The sequence below is a fragment of the Triturus cristatus genome, chromosome 6, assembly GCF_964204655.1.
Source record: "Triturus cristatus chromosome 6, aTriCri1.1, whole genome shotgun sequence".
Lineage (NCBI taxonomy): Eukaryota > Metazoa > Chordata > Amphibia > Caudata > Salamandridae > Triturus > Triturus cristatus.
The window spans coordinates 1,368,735,262-1,368,751,085 of NC_140589.1; the positions used below are offsets into that span (position 1 = coordinate 1,368,735,262).

General features: G+C 49.8%; 1 protein-coding gene across 1 annotated transcript in view; it reads left to right on the forward strand.

Moving 5' to 3' along the window:
• Positions 1-15,824, forward strand: part of FANCL (FA complementation group L) — a 433,780-nt gene that overhangs the window by 105,191 nt on the left and 312,765 nt on the right. The window lies entirely within an intron of this gene.

Sequence of the window (15,824 nt, forward strand, 5' to 3'; positions counted from 1 at the left end):
GTGTTGGAGCTCCGCTTTCCCAAGACAATTGTGAAAAAATGGTAGCAAAATAGTAGGTTTTCCATCTCAATTTCCCATTAAAAGTTGGTAAGAAGCTGTGTGTAACGCAGAGAGTAAAGAATTGTTATGCCATATCACAAACCCCTCATTTATAAAAATGCACATATTTCCATCATGCTTCTTCACGATTGAAATCTGATTCATATGTATGAAAGAATTTCTGCTTGGAAGGACTTGGGTAGAACAGCTCAAACTATCACTCCTAAAAGCGCACCTTGAAGTAAACACCAACACAAATGCAGGTAAAATCGACCGCAGGCAAGTTGACACAGTCCTAGAACAGCAGTAAAACAAAATACAATAATAGTAAACAGTAGTCAGCGGTAGGCAGTGGAAGGCATTTTCAGTTACTGTTGGAAGACACCCAACGTTCACAAACATCCTCAAAATAATCATTGGTGCCCAATAGGTTGTGCGTGGTGGCAGAAATAGCGGTCACACTGCTGCAAACGAACTCAGACCTATACCCTGTTTCTTCCAGCCATTCTTGCTATTTTACCATTGTTAGAAATTGGGTCTCAAGCTGGAAGAGGTATGCACCCTGTCCACGTAGAGACCACAATCCCAGTCAGCGTAAGCTAGAAACACAATAAAGGATAACCTGTGTTCGCCCTCTGGTAGCCAGGCGTACAGAAGTCAGGCTTATCAAAGAGGCAATGTGTAAAGTATTTGGGCAACACACACACACAGTAACACAATGAAAACACCACAAAAAGACTCCACATGTGTTTAGAATAATGGAGAATAAACAAGATCAAAACAAAAAATTCTAGATATGAATTTTTAAAGAATAAATGCAAAACTAGTGCTTAGAAGTCAGTCGTGCTAAAAGGTTACTTGAGGTCGTGCTAGACCCGGGTAAATCCAAAGTTCAGGCTGTCTGCAATGGAGGGAAGACCAGCTACAGGACTCAGACAGGTCCTGCTGACAAAGTAACGTCGAGGAGGCGCCACGTTGTCGACGATCCCGTGGAGGCAAGCGTAGGCATTGATCTGCACCGTCGATGGAAGCTTTGTCAATGAAATCCTGTGCGATGCAGGCATGGTGTCGTCGTCAAGCCGTGGTGTCTGTCCTCATCAAGTCGTGCTGGCTGTAGAATCACTGTAGTAGCGCATTCGCTGTAGTAGAGCATTCGCTGCATCACCGTTGAAGGGCGATGTGATGGTTCCAATCGGCACAAGCCGCTGCAGTGTCTACATGGATGTAGGAAAAGTTGCAGAAACCTACTTCTGAGGCCCAGGACTGGAGGGGGCACCTCAGGCACGGGTAGGACTCACAGATGGCAGACACCAGCAGAGTTGCGCGAAGTCTTCGATGGCCCTGAGACTTAAAAAAACAGGAGGTAAGCCAGAAATCCTTCGCAATCACTCAGGGTTCAAGTGAGATGGTTTTAGTCCTTGTCTTCAGCAGCATATATATGTATTGATCACCAGGTGCTGTCCATTGGCACGAGAAGATTAAGCGATTTGCCCAGAATCTCAGGATGTTGAGCTGACGCCGAGACTCGAACTCGATCCCCATCTCCCCAGTCGACCGTTCCGCCTGCTGCACCACATCCTAGACCTCAGCAGGCACAGTAAACCGAGCAGTCCTTAAACCTGGCAGAGTTTTCCACAGGTTCAGTTGTGTAGTAATTTGGTAGTACTTCTATCCAAATGCGCCTTTGAAGTAAGGATGACTTCAAAGCGGCTTCTTGACGTGCACAAATCCCCTTTCATCCCAGCCCTGTCTGCCAGGCTATCTGTGTGGGGTAATCAGTCCTTTGTGTGCAGCCAGGACACAGCCTATTCAGATGTGTCAGCTCTCTCTCCCCTTTCCGGCTCAGGAAGGCTAACCGAATGCATTTGAATGCAGAAATGTTCTGTCATATCCACCCTTACTGTGTTTGTGGCTATCTGGAGCAAATGCACAAAGTGTAGCTGTCACCCAGCCCAAACGTGTATTGGAGTTAGGTTGCAGGCACACAGATTTAAGTTAAGAGCAGAGAAATGTCAACTTTCTAAAACTGGAATTTCTAAAATAGTAATGTCTTATCCAACTTTACCACTAGAGAGGACTCAGTAGTGAAAAAGGAATTTAACTGTTTGTCAATACCAGGACATGTAAAACATAAAAGTACATGTCCTATCTTTTGGTTACACAGCACCCTTCGCTTAGGGCTACCTAGGGCCTACCTTATGGTTAACTTCTATGTAATAAAAGGGGAGTTTACGGCTTGGCAAATGATTTTAAATGCCAAGTCGGAAGTGGCAGTAAAGTGTACACACAGGCCCTGCAATGGCAGGCCTGAGACAGGTTTGAAAGGCTACTTCAGTGGGTGAAACAACCAGTGCTACAGGCCTACTAGTAGTATTTAGATTACAGGCCCTGGATATATGGTATACCACTTTACTAGGGACTTCGAGGGAAAACGAAATATGCCAGTCATGTATGAATCAATGTCACCATGTTTTGTTTCATAACAAGTTTTATTGCTTATTTGTGTCATCGCTCCCCGCAGGGCTACATCCCTATATTGTATTGCATGTTATACAACCAACTATAACCACATATCCCAATGCAATGTTCATTGAGATCTGCGAATAGTGTCCCCAGGTAGTGTTTGTGTTCCGTTAGAAGTATCATAGGATACATCACACCCCAGGATTGTATGTCTGGATTTCAGTATCTATGATGTCAGATATCAACGTTTGGTCCTCCAGTACAAGTACGCGGGATTCAACCCACCTCCGCCATATTTTCGTGTGCTTCTGCGGGCATCCCCGACCCCAAAATACTGGTAATGCCAGTCTCATGCAAAAGTCCATCGGTTTTGCGATGTCCTTACTGCAGGAGGTTTATCCAAACTATAAACTATGTCCTGTTTCGCAAGGGTGAGTCCCTACCATAGCAGGTGATGCTTATATCTATTGCCTCCAATCTCATCTGCTATGTGAAGTAGTGTTAGCCTAGGGGATTTGGAAATCTCCCATCCCAGAATGTCTGCTAAGTATGTAATTACCCCTGACCGGAATCCCTCTAGGGCCATGCAGGACCATACTGTGTGTATGAATGTGCCCTCTTCTTTACGGCATTTTAGGCATATAGAGGATTCTATCAATACAGCCCTCCATAATCTGTAGCGTGTGTAGTAAGCCCTGTGTAAATATTTGAATTGGATTAGTCTCAAGCGTGAGGAGATGGCAGCCCCCTAGGGGATTCTAGAGCTTAGGTCCAGTCATCCGTATCCAGGGTGCCAGTGTCTGCTTGCCAAGAAGTCGTCAACTTCTTGAGTGTTGTGGTACTGTGTGTAATGAAAGATTGATATATTTTTGAAATGTTATGATCGATGAAAACTCGCATTATTTTATTATTATTATTTTTAGGATTCTGGGTCCCGATTTATATGGGTCCGTGAGAAAAAATAGAATAACATCCGCATATAATGCAATGCGGTCCGACATATTGGGCGTCTATTCGAAGCCTCTAACGAGTGCATCCTTACAGACCCATGTGGCTGAAGGTTCGATAGTGAATGCGAATAGAAGGAGAGATTGGGGGCACCCTTGTCGTGTACCCCGCCTAACTGGAAAGGGGGCTGAATCGCTATCTGCTACCAGGACAGCTGCAGTCAGATCTGTATATAGTAGACTAACATATGCTATAAAGCGCGGGACAAAGTTATGTCTCCTAAACAGCGTGAAAAGATATGTCCAGCTGACTGAAGGCCTTATCCATGTCCGCTAACATTAGTGTGGCCGGCCTACCTAGCTGGTCCACCGCTGCTATCACATTATCGACCGTTCTAATACTGTGGATGGTGGAGCTGCGGGGCATAAAGCCCGCCTGGTCTAAATGGACAAGATCTGGTATGTATGGTAGTAGTCTATTTGCGGGGACTTATGCCAGTAGTTTCAACTCTGTATTCAAGAGGGATATGGGGAGGTAGGAGGCATGTTGTTCAGGGGGTCTGCCTGGATTAGGGAAAACCACTATCTCCACATGTCTCCAGTTCGCTGGTAAGCGGGCTATTTTTACTGCATCTTGGATTGTATTAAGGAGGTGGGGTCCTAGTTGGGGCATATAGGCCTTATAGAATTTACTGGGGTAGTTATTAGGACCTGGTGCTCGGCTAGTTCGCAGTTCTGTTACTGCTGTTGTTAACTCTTCTAAAGTTATGGGTGCATCCAGGGCTTCCCGTGTATCATCTGATACAGCTCTTGGCGGTATCTCATCGAGGAAACAATCGATCCGGGAGGGTTTGATCACTTCCTTGCGCTTGTATAGTGCCTCATAGAATTCTGCAAAGCTCTGTGCTATCATGACGGGGTCTTTGAGAACGTCTCCCTGTGTGTCACAGATCGCAGGGGGAAGTGTTTGGGTCGTGGCCTGCCGGCACAGGCGGTATAATAAGTTCCTGGATTTGTCCCCCCCATTGATAGATCCTACTCTGGGATGCTAACTATGCGCATCATGCCTCTTCTATTAATTTGCTCTGGTATTGTTGTTGGGTAAGACGTTGTTGTCCTCGCTCCATGTGTGCTCCACCCTTTTTTCCCTGTCTTTCGAGTGTTATGAGACTGGCTTCTAATTGTAACAAACAATGTTTCTGACATTTACGTTCCGCCACGCAATAACTTATATCTGCTCCACAAATGGTGGGTTTCATGGCCTCCCATAATATTTCTGGGGAGGAGGCTGTTTCTGTATTAAAGGTTAAGTAGTCCGTCAGTGCATTGTGGATGTGTGTTCTATAGCCTTGGTTTTGTAGATGCCATCGAGAGAGCTTCTACCGGAATGGGCCCTGGCTTAGGCCTATCAAGAGCTGTGATCCTACAATCCCCTGGGCATAATCGTGGCGTCTAATAGTCTCTGAAGATAGTGGTCTGGAAAGAAAATATAGTCTATCCTAGAAAAAGAGTCCTGTACCGGGGAGTAGTATGTATAGCCCGTTTCATGTGGATGATGTGTTCTCCAGGTATCGACATGTGGATGATGTGTTCTCCAGGTATCGACCCAGCCCACCAAGTCAGTGAAAGATTTTAGCTTTGATTCTTTTGATTTCTCTAGGGCCCCTGAGGATTACAATCGGACCCTGGACATGCACATCACATCGTTCCAGTCACCTCCCATGACTGCAAGGCCCTCGGGTAGAACCCCCCCAGATGTCTACTAAGCAGTCAATAAACCTTTGTGTAAGTGGGGGAGGGGCCTAATAGCTACCAATTACTACCTGTTCTCCTAAAATGGTCCAGTGGACTAGAATGTACCTTCTGTGTGGATCATCCCACGAACGAGTGTGTGTGAAAGGTATCCTGAGATGCACCAGGATTGCTACAACCCTAGAATCTTTCATGAAACCCGTGAGTAATACATGTTCATAACCAAACCTGGCAAGACAAGGTGTTTTGGTGCCCATGAGGTGTGCATCTTGTAGCAGTAGTATGTCTACTTTTATCATTTGGCCTGGTGCAGTAGCGCACCACGTTTAATCTTATCTAACATTCCCATTACTTTCCAGCTTACAGTCTGTATTGGACTCGGTGGGGCCTCACCTGTTTGTGTCGACATCTACGCATAGTGATTGATAATATCATCACCGGCAAGTGGAGCAATTACTTCCTGGGATATCGAACTCTTTGCACTGGGTTAGAACAGCAAACTTTATAAACTCCATTAAACTCCCCCCCCCCCCCCCCACCCCAACACCTCATAACGACTGACGCATCTGTCGTGGATGGCCAGCAGTACAAACCCCAATGGGGGATTGGCACCGTATCCATCCAATGGATCCCCAAATATCCTGATATCATCATGTCAGTATGAAAGAAAAACACTTAATGTACCAGCCCGATATGAAGCACCAAAATACAACAACTCTCATGAGGTGTGGAAGGTTCCACGGTAATTCTTCGGGTATTTGTATTAAGTCACTTGTGGGGATTGGGAACTTCATCCGCAGGTGTTTTTCCCCCGGTCCGCGTCACCGGCCTTAGAACGCCATAGCGATTGGGAGCGATGTTTCCGTTTATCCTTGTGTTTCTGTGTTCGGTGGGATTTTCCACACAAGGAGTCTGAGTCATGACGTGGAGGTGTGTGTGACTTGGTGTCGTATTTCATCTGTCCAGTTGAAGACTTCTTCTGGTGTATCTAAGAACACTGTGCGAGAGTTATATACTACGCGCAGTCGATGCGGGAATTGGCGTATATATGTAATCTTCAGGTTTTGAAGGCGCGTCTTGGCCGCCTGAAAGGATTGGCGCTGCTGTTGTACCAGCTTGGTATAGTCTGGGAATATCATATTTCGGTGAGATTCGTAGGACAATTCAGCTTTCATTCTGGCCTGTTTAAGAATAAGGTCGCAATCATGATAGTTTAAAATTCGTGCAATAATAGGCTGCGGTCTAGCCCCAGGGGATGGTCGCTCTTAGAAGGGCTCTGTGTGCGTGTTCTACTATGAAGCATGGAGAGAGGGCGTCTGGTGGTATCCACGAGGTGAGCCACTCTGCCACAGATATTTAGGTGTCACTACCTTCTCAGTTCTCGGGAAAGCCCACGAGGTGGAGATTATTTCTACTAGCGCGGCGAGCAATGTGGCGTTGTCAGGTGGGGTTTCGGATCCACCCTCTGTGTCTACATTGCGAGCGCTGGCACCTGTGTAGTGGTCTATGGTACTTTGCCGAGCTGTAGTGCTCGCCACCTTGTCTTTAGTTATTGTGGTGTTGGAAGGCCTCTACGTTCCCTTCACGCAAGATTTGTGTCACCCAGTCTGTCTCTTCCTGGGCCACTCCCCCAGAGCACTTCGTTGGGCTCCAATAAGGTCCTGTGCCGGACGCCGCAAGAGCAGGCCAGAGGCCCCCTTCACAAGCCGCACCGGGACCTAGCCCGGCCGCCTCTGTGGTCGGGAAGTGGCAACCCCCCACCTCTAACGGGCGCATCACCTCTCAGACAGTGGTGTCAGTGTCGGACACTGGTAGTTCCATAGGAGACCGGGCCCAAATCTGTGTCACTGGGGCCCACCGGGGAGACGATCCGTATGTCACCAGGTGTACCGCAGGCCAGCCCACATCAAACAGTCAGAGATAGGTCGCAGCGCGTCTCGCTGCTCACGGCTCGCCCTGTCTCGCTACAGCGGCTGCCATGGGCGGGGCCACACAAATCACCTCCAGCCTCTGTCCCACCGCATCAAAGCTTCCAGTTGAGGGGCCTCGATCGCTGTGATTCTTTTAAAATGGGATCAACCCGGTCCACAACAATCATCCAAGGACTGGCTGCACTGCGTCTCTCCCAGCGCATGGGGCCCTCCTTCGTAAACAGACCTCCCAGTCTTGCCCAGGCCGTAGCCTCTGCCAGGGAGGCCACGCCCAGCACTCGTCCCGCGGCAGCAGCCCTCCCCACAATGGGGGATCTTAAGCGTCGCAGCTCCTTTGTGGTGGGGCCTTTCCGGGATCCTGGCCGCTTTCGTCCAATGTGTCTGGGCTTTAGTGCGCAAGTGCCCGCAGCCGATTCACTGCCACCAATGTGTGAGTGTGGCACAGCTCTGGACTATGCGTTGGTGCGGGGAGGCCGACCGCACTATCTGGTGCCGCTTGAGGTTTACCGGGGATGCAGGTGACTTTAGAGCAGTATTAGGTGAGGATTCGGTAGGATATTATGATTGGACTGGCGAAGATGGCTAATGCACTTCTGCCAAGTTGGACCGCTCAGCCACGCCCCCAATGTCACCATGTTTTAGGGGAGAAGCATATGCACTTTAGCACTGGTTAGCAGTGGTAAAGTGCTCAGAGCTCTAAGGACAACAAAAGGATACAGCAAAAAGAGAAGGAGGAAGGCAAAAAGTTTGGGGTGACCCTTCAGACACAACCATTTTCCAACAACCATATCAACATTAAAGACTGAAGTACAGGCTTGTTTATTGCATCCATATGGTTGTCATGGCACCATTCAGGATTAGAAAGTGGGAAGGCTGGTTGACACCTTTCTTGCTTAAAACAATTGGGTGTGTTGGGGTGGTGGAGTGCGAGAAGTGAACGGTGATGATAGAACACACACACACATACATATACATCTCAGGAGGTTGATCAAGGCCGGCACTCAAACCTGGCTCCCCAGTTCCACACTAGTCAGTTCTGGCCTTAACACCATATCCTGGACAGAGGGAGAGTAGCAGGCAGAATCCATTAGAAAGCTCAGCTTGTCATGGGCTCGAGGTTTCAACAGGACCTCGAGTTGAGCCAGAGCCAAGCTTCAAACATTAGCTTTCAGTGGCTATATCCTCCTGCGATTTTGGGCCAATCACTTAGGCACAGATTTATTAAGGGCTTGTGTCGCCCTTGCGTCGCGGAAGGGCAACACACGTTTTTAAGTGAGGTTTATTATGGCACGCAGAGCCACCTTAAGTGGCTTTTGCTGGCATAGTACATCTTGAGTAACACAAGACAGTGCAAGTTGCTGTTTTGCGTTACTCTGACCTGAGAAGGCATTCCATGAGTGTAGCGTGGGTGTTCCCATGCATCCACCCATGGTTTTGGCGCAATCCCAGATTTACTAACCATAGTAAACCTGGGAATGCATCAAAATGTTATTCCTTTCCTGAGGGGTCGTAACGAGGAGAAATAGGTTAACCTCTTGAGTGCCCATGACGAGCTGGTCTCGTCATGGGCCGCGGTTGCGCTGTGCCCATGACGAGACCAGCTCGTCATAAACCCCGCCCGCTAATGAAACGCCCGGCACAGGGCGGGGAAAGGGCGGGGCACTCAAGGGGTTAACTTCTCTGCAGCACACATAGAAAGAGGAAAATGCCTCAGATGATTGTTTTTGTGCAGAAAGGTCTTCCTTCCTGAAGATAACCAATCCTGCGTACAACGTAGGCACCCTTGCACCTTGGTGCCAGGGTGCCTGTATTGACACTTTGCGCTGTAGCACAATTGGCTGCCGAGAGAGAGTAGGAATGCGCCATATCTTAGCAATTATGGCCATATCTTCCCTCTCCATTTGACAAAGTGCAGCTGATTGTCTTGCTGCCTTGTGCTGTCTCAAATGTTATTAAATCTGCCCCTGAATCTCCCTGTATCTTGAAAATATAAATGTGACCTTGTGTTTAGTAACTGGTGCTCCAGTACCTTTGTGTCGAGTTTGTGCTATTTAAAAACTGCAGAAAAAGCACAGAGGTAAAAACGAACTGTTAACATAAAAAAGGAAGACAAATCGATAACCCATTTAGTGTCTGATTTGTATACAGTAAAACCAGAAAACCTGGGTAAATCATGGCTTCTCCGCGTAAACTGTGTGATCATAGGCACATATCTTATTTTGCCCAAACTCCTTTTTCTTCATTTTCTTGTATGAAAACACTTTCAAATATGCGAGTTTTGAATACCAGTTGTACAAAAATCTATTGTGTTTGACTTATTAGACTATAATGTTTCACTAAAATATTCTGGGCCACATACAGGGCTTACATGACAACTGTCTTGCCGCTTAGTTCACTAATGGTTCATGTTTAAAGACATTTAATAAGTATTTCTTAGTGCAGTGCTATAATGTGATGTATTAATAATGACAAACCTTCCACATGTTAAGAAATGCACTTTTTTGTGATTTGAGGGCACTTTATCATATTTACGTTATGTTTTAAAAAAAAAAATCTTTATTACAGTTGGTAAGACAGCCATGGGATTGCTAGCAAAGGCCCCCAGCCTAAAAATGAGCACTGGATTTGCCAGCTCCTGCCAGTCCTGGAGCTGCTCTCATGCTGAGAGCAGCTCCAGGATTGGTTGCCCTTCCCTTTACTGCTCGAGGACGCTGATCAGGGAGAGCCGTGTCGCACCCAGGTGAACAGTATTTATGGTGAGTTTGGTGCCGTCGCGCCCACCCCATTTTTATAGCTGTAGCTGCCACTGCTCACATACACACATTCAGAATTCCACACGCTCTAGTATTGGAACTTATCTCACCTGACGTGCTTTGAGTTGCAGCTTCTGCTTGCCTGGCCCTGAAATACATGAATTCTCACCCCCTGCTTTTAAGACCTGGAAGCGGACACCCCAGCTTCCGTTTTTTTAATTCAAATGCTCAAGCCTCTGCCTGATCAGAAGCCAGGATATGTTGGAAGTCAACCCTCCTTCTCTAACTCAGCTTCTCTTAGGGCATATGAGTGTATGATAGACAAGCCCCACCAAAACTTCATTAAGTGACATGCTGCACAACCCGAGGTTTGTGAAGCATATCAGCTATGGAATGTGAATGCGTGAGGCCGGGCTGTAAGAGCCAACGGTCTCACACATGCACAACACCAATGAGCACGATGGAGTCCCGTCTGGTTCTAACGTGATTTTGCAGCTCTTTACATAAAAGCAAACGATCGATAGGATGGTTTGTTTTCCTGTAAAAGCTGGAGCACATCTAGGAAGTATTTGGAGGAGGTAGGTGATCTGAGAGGAGGGCACCACCATAGCGCCCCTATTGGCAAGCCGCTGCTGCTTATAACAAGTGTTGCCTGTTGTCCCTGCATCCAAAGGAATCCAATATTACTGCAAGTTCATTGAACCAACAACTTTCTCATTTTAGGTTTTAATTATTAGGAGAAAGGGAGTTCAAGATTTATTCTTGAGAAGGGAGGAGCCTAGCGCGCAACCAAGATGGCCGCGTAGGCTTACGGCTCTCGAGGGCCTCCGCAACCTCCCACGTCTATCCTGACTTAATCCTGGTTTATTCGACGGGCGTTTGCAGATGTACTTGCGCTGAGGTGCCACCAGTTTTCCAAATCCGGATCGGACGCCGGGAACCGGAATGGTTGCACTCCGAAGTTTGCGGCCTGCTCTTGCCTTGGTCCCGATCTCGAGCTGGTGAAGTGCCCGGGTACGAAGTGAACAACAGCGGCTGGCTGGGCTTGAACTGTCACGGACCCCGCACTTTCACTTTCGTTTTCAAGCTTGTTTTCTGATATCGGCTGAGAGACTTTGGTGTTTCAGAGGGGCGCGGAAGGCGGAGTGTCTGGCCTGACTCTCGGACTATACATGGGCTTACTGTTGGCAACGGCTGTGTTCAATTGAATTAGCTACCTGGCCCCTTTTTCCTGGTGCGGGCGGGTGCCAACCTTGGTGGCCTCCGGACGATGGCGGCGAGACTAGACGGAGACAAGTCGAAACCCAAGTCAACTCGGAGGGGTGCCTATACCCAGGTCAATAATATGGATCGATATGCGCAGGCAAAGGGATCCCCTAGTGGCTCGCATAAATCGCCTGAGAGGTCTAAAGAGGTCTCAGACCCATCGTCAGAATTGACTTTGCTGGACGTCATGGGCGCCATTGAGGAGATGACCGCTGTGGGTCAGCAGTTTGATACCCTGGCTCATAAATTGGATGCGGTCCTGATCGATGTGAATTTGGTCAGGGCAGACCTGTCCAAAACTAACGAGCGGGTTGACTCCTTGAGTCAAGCGGCGTCGAGTCTAACTGTTGATGTGGCCGCCCTGCAGACGGAGGTCCGTAGGTTGCGGCTAGCCAGTGACCTGACGGACCATCGACTTGAGGACTCCGAAAGCAGGGCTAGATGGAACAATGTTCGTATCATTGGAGTGCCGGAAAGGTCGGAGGAATCTGCTGCGGATCTTTTTGTGGAGGATCTGGTGACCAATCGTCTCGCGCCCAAGGGACTGAGCAAGTTCTTTGCGGTGGAGCGGGCCCACAGGATTCCGGGTGGTGCGCCCAAAGTGGGTGCTCCCCCGCGGCCTATAATCGCCCGACTCTTTAACTTTCGGTATAGGGATGCTATCCTTCAGGCATCGAGGGTGGCCGGGCCGCTGAAGTTTGAGAACTCTGTCAGCTTTTACCCGGACTTCATGCAAGCGGTCCAAAAACAACGGCTGGGATTTTTGGGCGTCAAACGGCGCTTGAGGGACATGGAGCTGAAATATGCGATGTTATTCCCGGCTAGGCTGCGGGTTGAGTTCCGGGGTCGCTCACACTTTTTCGACCGTCCGGAGGCGGTTGGAGACTGGTTGGATGCCCTGCCTCGGGGACAGGATCGAGACAGTCGGACGGCGGAGAGCGGACAGGATTTGGTGGAGCAGGACTAGAACTTGGTTCCTGGTGATGGACTGGACTGGTGACGTTTTGTACCTTGGCTCAACTGGACCCTAGTTTGGCACAATATGCCCTCCAAATGCCTGGGGGTTGTGGGGAGCTTATTGGGGTCCTTTCCTCCTTCTGGGGTTCTTTTTGTGGTATATGTTAGGGCGACAGGCACACTGCGAGTTGGGGGGGCTGTTTGGGCTCAAGCAGGGGTGCAGGGAGGGGGGGGAGTTGTGGTTTGGGGATTGTGGGGGAGGGGGGTTGTTGGGGATTGTTTGTTTGTTTCGCAAGGCAATGTGAAGTTCTCTGCTGACTTATCCGGTTTGTGCTTTCCGGGATGTGGGTATCATGCACGGGAGTGGGATGGGGGGTAGGGGATTGAGAATCCTTTCGTGGAATGTGAATGGACTGGGGGACAGGATCAAGCGCGGGGTGGTGTTGCAGTTTTTGAAACGGACTTCGCCCGACATTGTTTTCCTGCAGGAGACACATTTGATTGGGAACTCCTTCCATGCCCTAAATAGGAGGGGCTATCGCCTTGCCGCTCACTCTGGTTTCACTTCTGGCACCAGGGGAGTGGGCATTTTGGTTAGGGCCTCTCTCCCATTGGAGGTGGACGAGGTGCTTCACGATGATAGGGGGCGCTATGTGGCACTGGTGGGGAGATGGGAGGGTAGGACTGTTTCGCTCGTTGCTGTGTATGTGCCTCCGGGGTTACAGACGGCTACATTTGCTGATTTGGGGCGTTTGGTCCTGGGACTCCCTGGGGGGGTTCTGGTGTTGGGGGGGTGACTTTAATGCTGTTGTCTCCGGGTTGGAGGACCGTCACCCCCCCAGGGATCTCCCTAGGGCTCAGGCCTGGTTGGGTGGCTTTTTGGACACCTTGGGACTTGTAGATTGCTGGAGATTGATGCACCCGGGACAGGCGCAATATACCTTTCACTCGGGGGCCCATGGGAGTCTCTCGAGACTTGATTACATGCTTATGCCGGCGATCCAAGCTGGTATGATTGGGGAGGTGCGTCATTTAGCCCGTGGTATTTCTGACCATTCCCCTATATGGTTGCAATTGAAGGTTGTCCCTGGGGCAGAGGGGAGAGTAGCACCCGTTAGCCCCTGGTATATACGTAACCCTAAGATCCGCGCGGAACTGGTCAAGTCCACTGATCACTACTTCAATGATAATGTGGGGTCTGTGTCGTCGGCCGTCTCCCTATGGGAGGCTTATAAAGTGGTGATCAGGGGGCAGGCCTTGTCCCTTATCTCCCATGCTAAGAGGTGCGAGAGAGCAGAGGTGGTTCGCCTGGAAACTGAAATAGCTGAAATGGAGGAGGACTTGGACCGGGGAGTTACTGATGAGAAATTGCACGTTTACAGCCTCAAACAATCAGATTATAGAGCGCTAGTCACGGAAGCCGCTAAAGGGATGAGTAGAGAGCAGCAAGGACGACTGTATGATGTGGGGGATAAGGCCGGAAAGTTGATTGCTTGGTTGGATAAGAAGGAGAGAGCGAGCAGGGTGGTGCCCGTTGTGGAGAGAATGGATGGAGTGCGTGTGACTGACCCGGTGGAGATCGTTGACTGCTTCGCGGATTATTTCCGCGGGGTATACTCTCCGGTTTCTGTGTGTTCGGAGGAGGATTCTCATCTGTTGCTTAGGGACATTGCATTGCCAACCCTATCGGAGGCTGATGCAGTATTGATGGAGGCGAAGTTGTCGTCAGATGAGATCGCTCTGGCCACTCGCTCGATCGCATCGGGTAAGGCTGTGGGTCCTAATGGTCTTCCCATCGAACTATATAAGTTGCGTCCCGATAAGATAGCGCCGTATCTTCGGGACATGTTTTTCGCGGCACGTGCGGCGGGCTTCCTCCCCCCTGACCAACGCCTCGCCAACATAGTTGTGATACACAAAGAGGGGAAGCCGCGAGATCGCTGCGCCTCCTATCGGCCCATTTCGCTGTTGAACGCAGAACCCAAAATTCTGCCTAAGGTATTGGCTAATCGACTGGTTCGGGTCGTGGGCGACTTGATTCATCAGAATCAGTCCGGTTTCATACCCCCATCGGAATACCGCTCTGAATTTGAGGCGGTTGCACGGCGTGCTTGCTAGAGCGGAGTTTATACGTGAGCCGGCCATCTTGGCATCTTTAGATGCTACTATGGCGTTTGACACTTTGGAGTGGCCGTATATTTGGGCCGTGTTGGCGAAATTTGGGTTCGGCCCTGAGTTTATTGGTTGGGTAAAATTACTATATGCTGACCCACTGGCTCAGGTGGTGGTGAATGGTAGGGTGTCGGCTCCCTTCGCACTGGGCAGAGGTACGCGGCAGGGATGTCCGTTGTCACCCCTTCTCTTTGCACTTTCTTTGGAGCCTCTCGCCGCCTGGTTGCGTTGGGAGCCGTCGCTGCGAGGCATTAGATGGACGCCGGAGTTTGAAGACCGTGTCTCCCTTTACGCGGATGACATCCTTCTGTATCTCACCTCTCCCCGACAGTCACTAATTGTATTGGTGGACGTACTGAATTCCTTTGGTCGCAACTCTGGCCTGGTCATCAACTGGGCCAAGTCATGTGTTTACGTCCTCTCGGGCGAGGCCCCCCTCCTGCCACGGGATTGCCCCATCCAGATTTCTACACTGGGGTTCAAATATTTGGGAATCTTTATCTCTCTGGATCCCGCGGTCCGTTATGAGCGAAACCTTCTCCCTCCCCTCCAGCGATTAAAGGCCGACGTCGCGAGGTGGCGACGACTTCCGCTCTCGCCGCTCGGATGGGCGGCATTGTTTAAAATGATGTCGCTACCTCGCTTCTTGTATGCTTTGCAAAATACTCTAGATGTCTTGCCAGCCCGTTATTTCCGGGAGGTGGAGGGTCTTCAGCGCCAACTGTTTTGGGACGGGCGGCCGCGGATTGCTCTCGCCAGGTTGACGCTCCCTTGGTACGATGGGGGGGTCACCCTCCCCGATATTAAACGATACTATTGGGCGTCTCAGTTGGCGGCGGTGAACCACGGGATATACGGTCCTGCCTTGAATCCGGCCTTCGAGATGGATAAATTTCTGCTCCCGGGTGGGGATTATAATAGGGCGCTGTACTCGGTGACCCCGGACACGCGGTTGACAGGACCCACGCAGGTTGCGGTACGTGTGTGGCACGCGGCGAATGCTGCGATGGGGTGGAGGGATCGCTTGACTCGGGCGACGCCGTTGTATGCCTCCGGGCGGCTGGGCTGTTTGTGGAGATCGAAAGGCTTTGAGAAATGGGATATGATTGGTATATGTAAGGTGGGTGATCTTTGGGCGAAGGGGTCTTTCAAAACGTTTGAAATGCTTAAAACTGAATATAAATTAAACGATAGAGAGTACTTCCGGTATGCGCAAGTCTACCATGCGCTGTGTTCGGTTTTCCGGGACGTTGCTGCTATCCCCGAGTATTCCCCACTGGAGGATAGAGTGTTGGATGGCTACGTGCCCGACAGCACTATTTCTCTGATTTATAAGAAACTCATTAATGATCGCGCGGACTTGCTGCTCCGTCTGCGGGAGGCATGGACGGGCGATGGCTTGGAACTGGACGATGAGGACTGGGTATCGGCGGTGGCCTCCCCGAAAGAGGTGGCGATCCCGGCCCGCTTACGATTCGTACAGCTGAAGATCCTTCATAGAGTGTATGTCACGGGGCCCGATTTGCTACGTATGGGTTACTCGA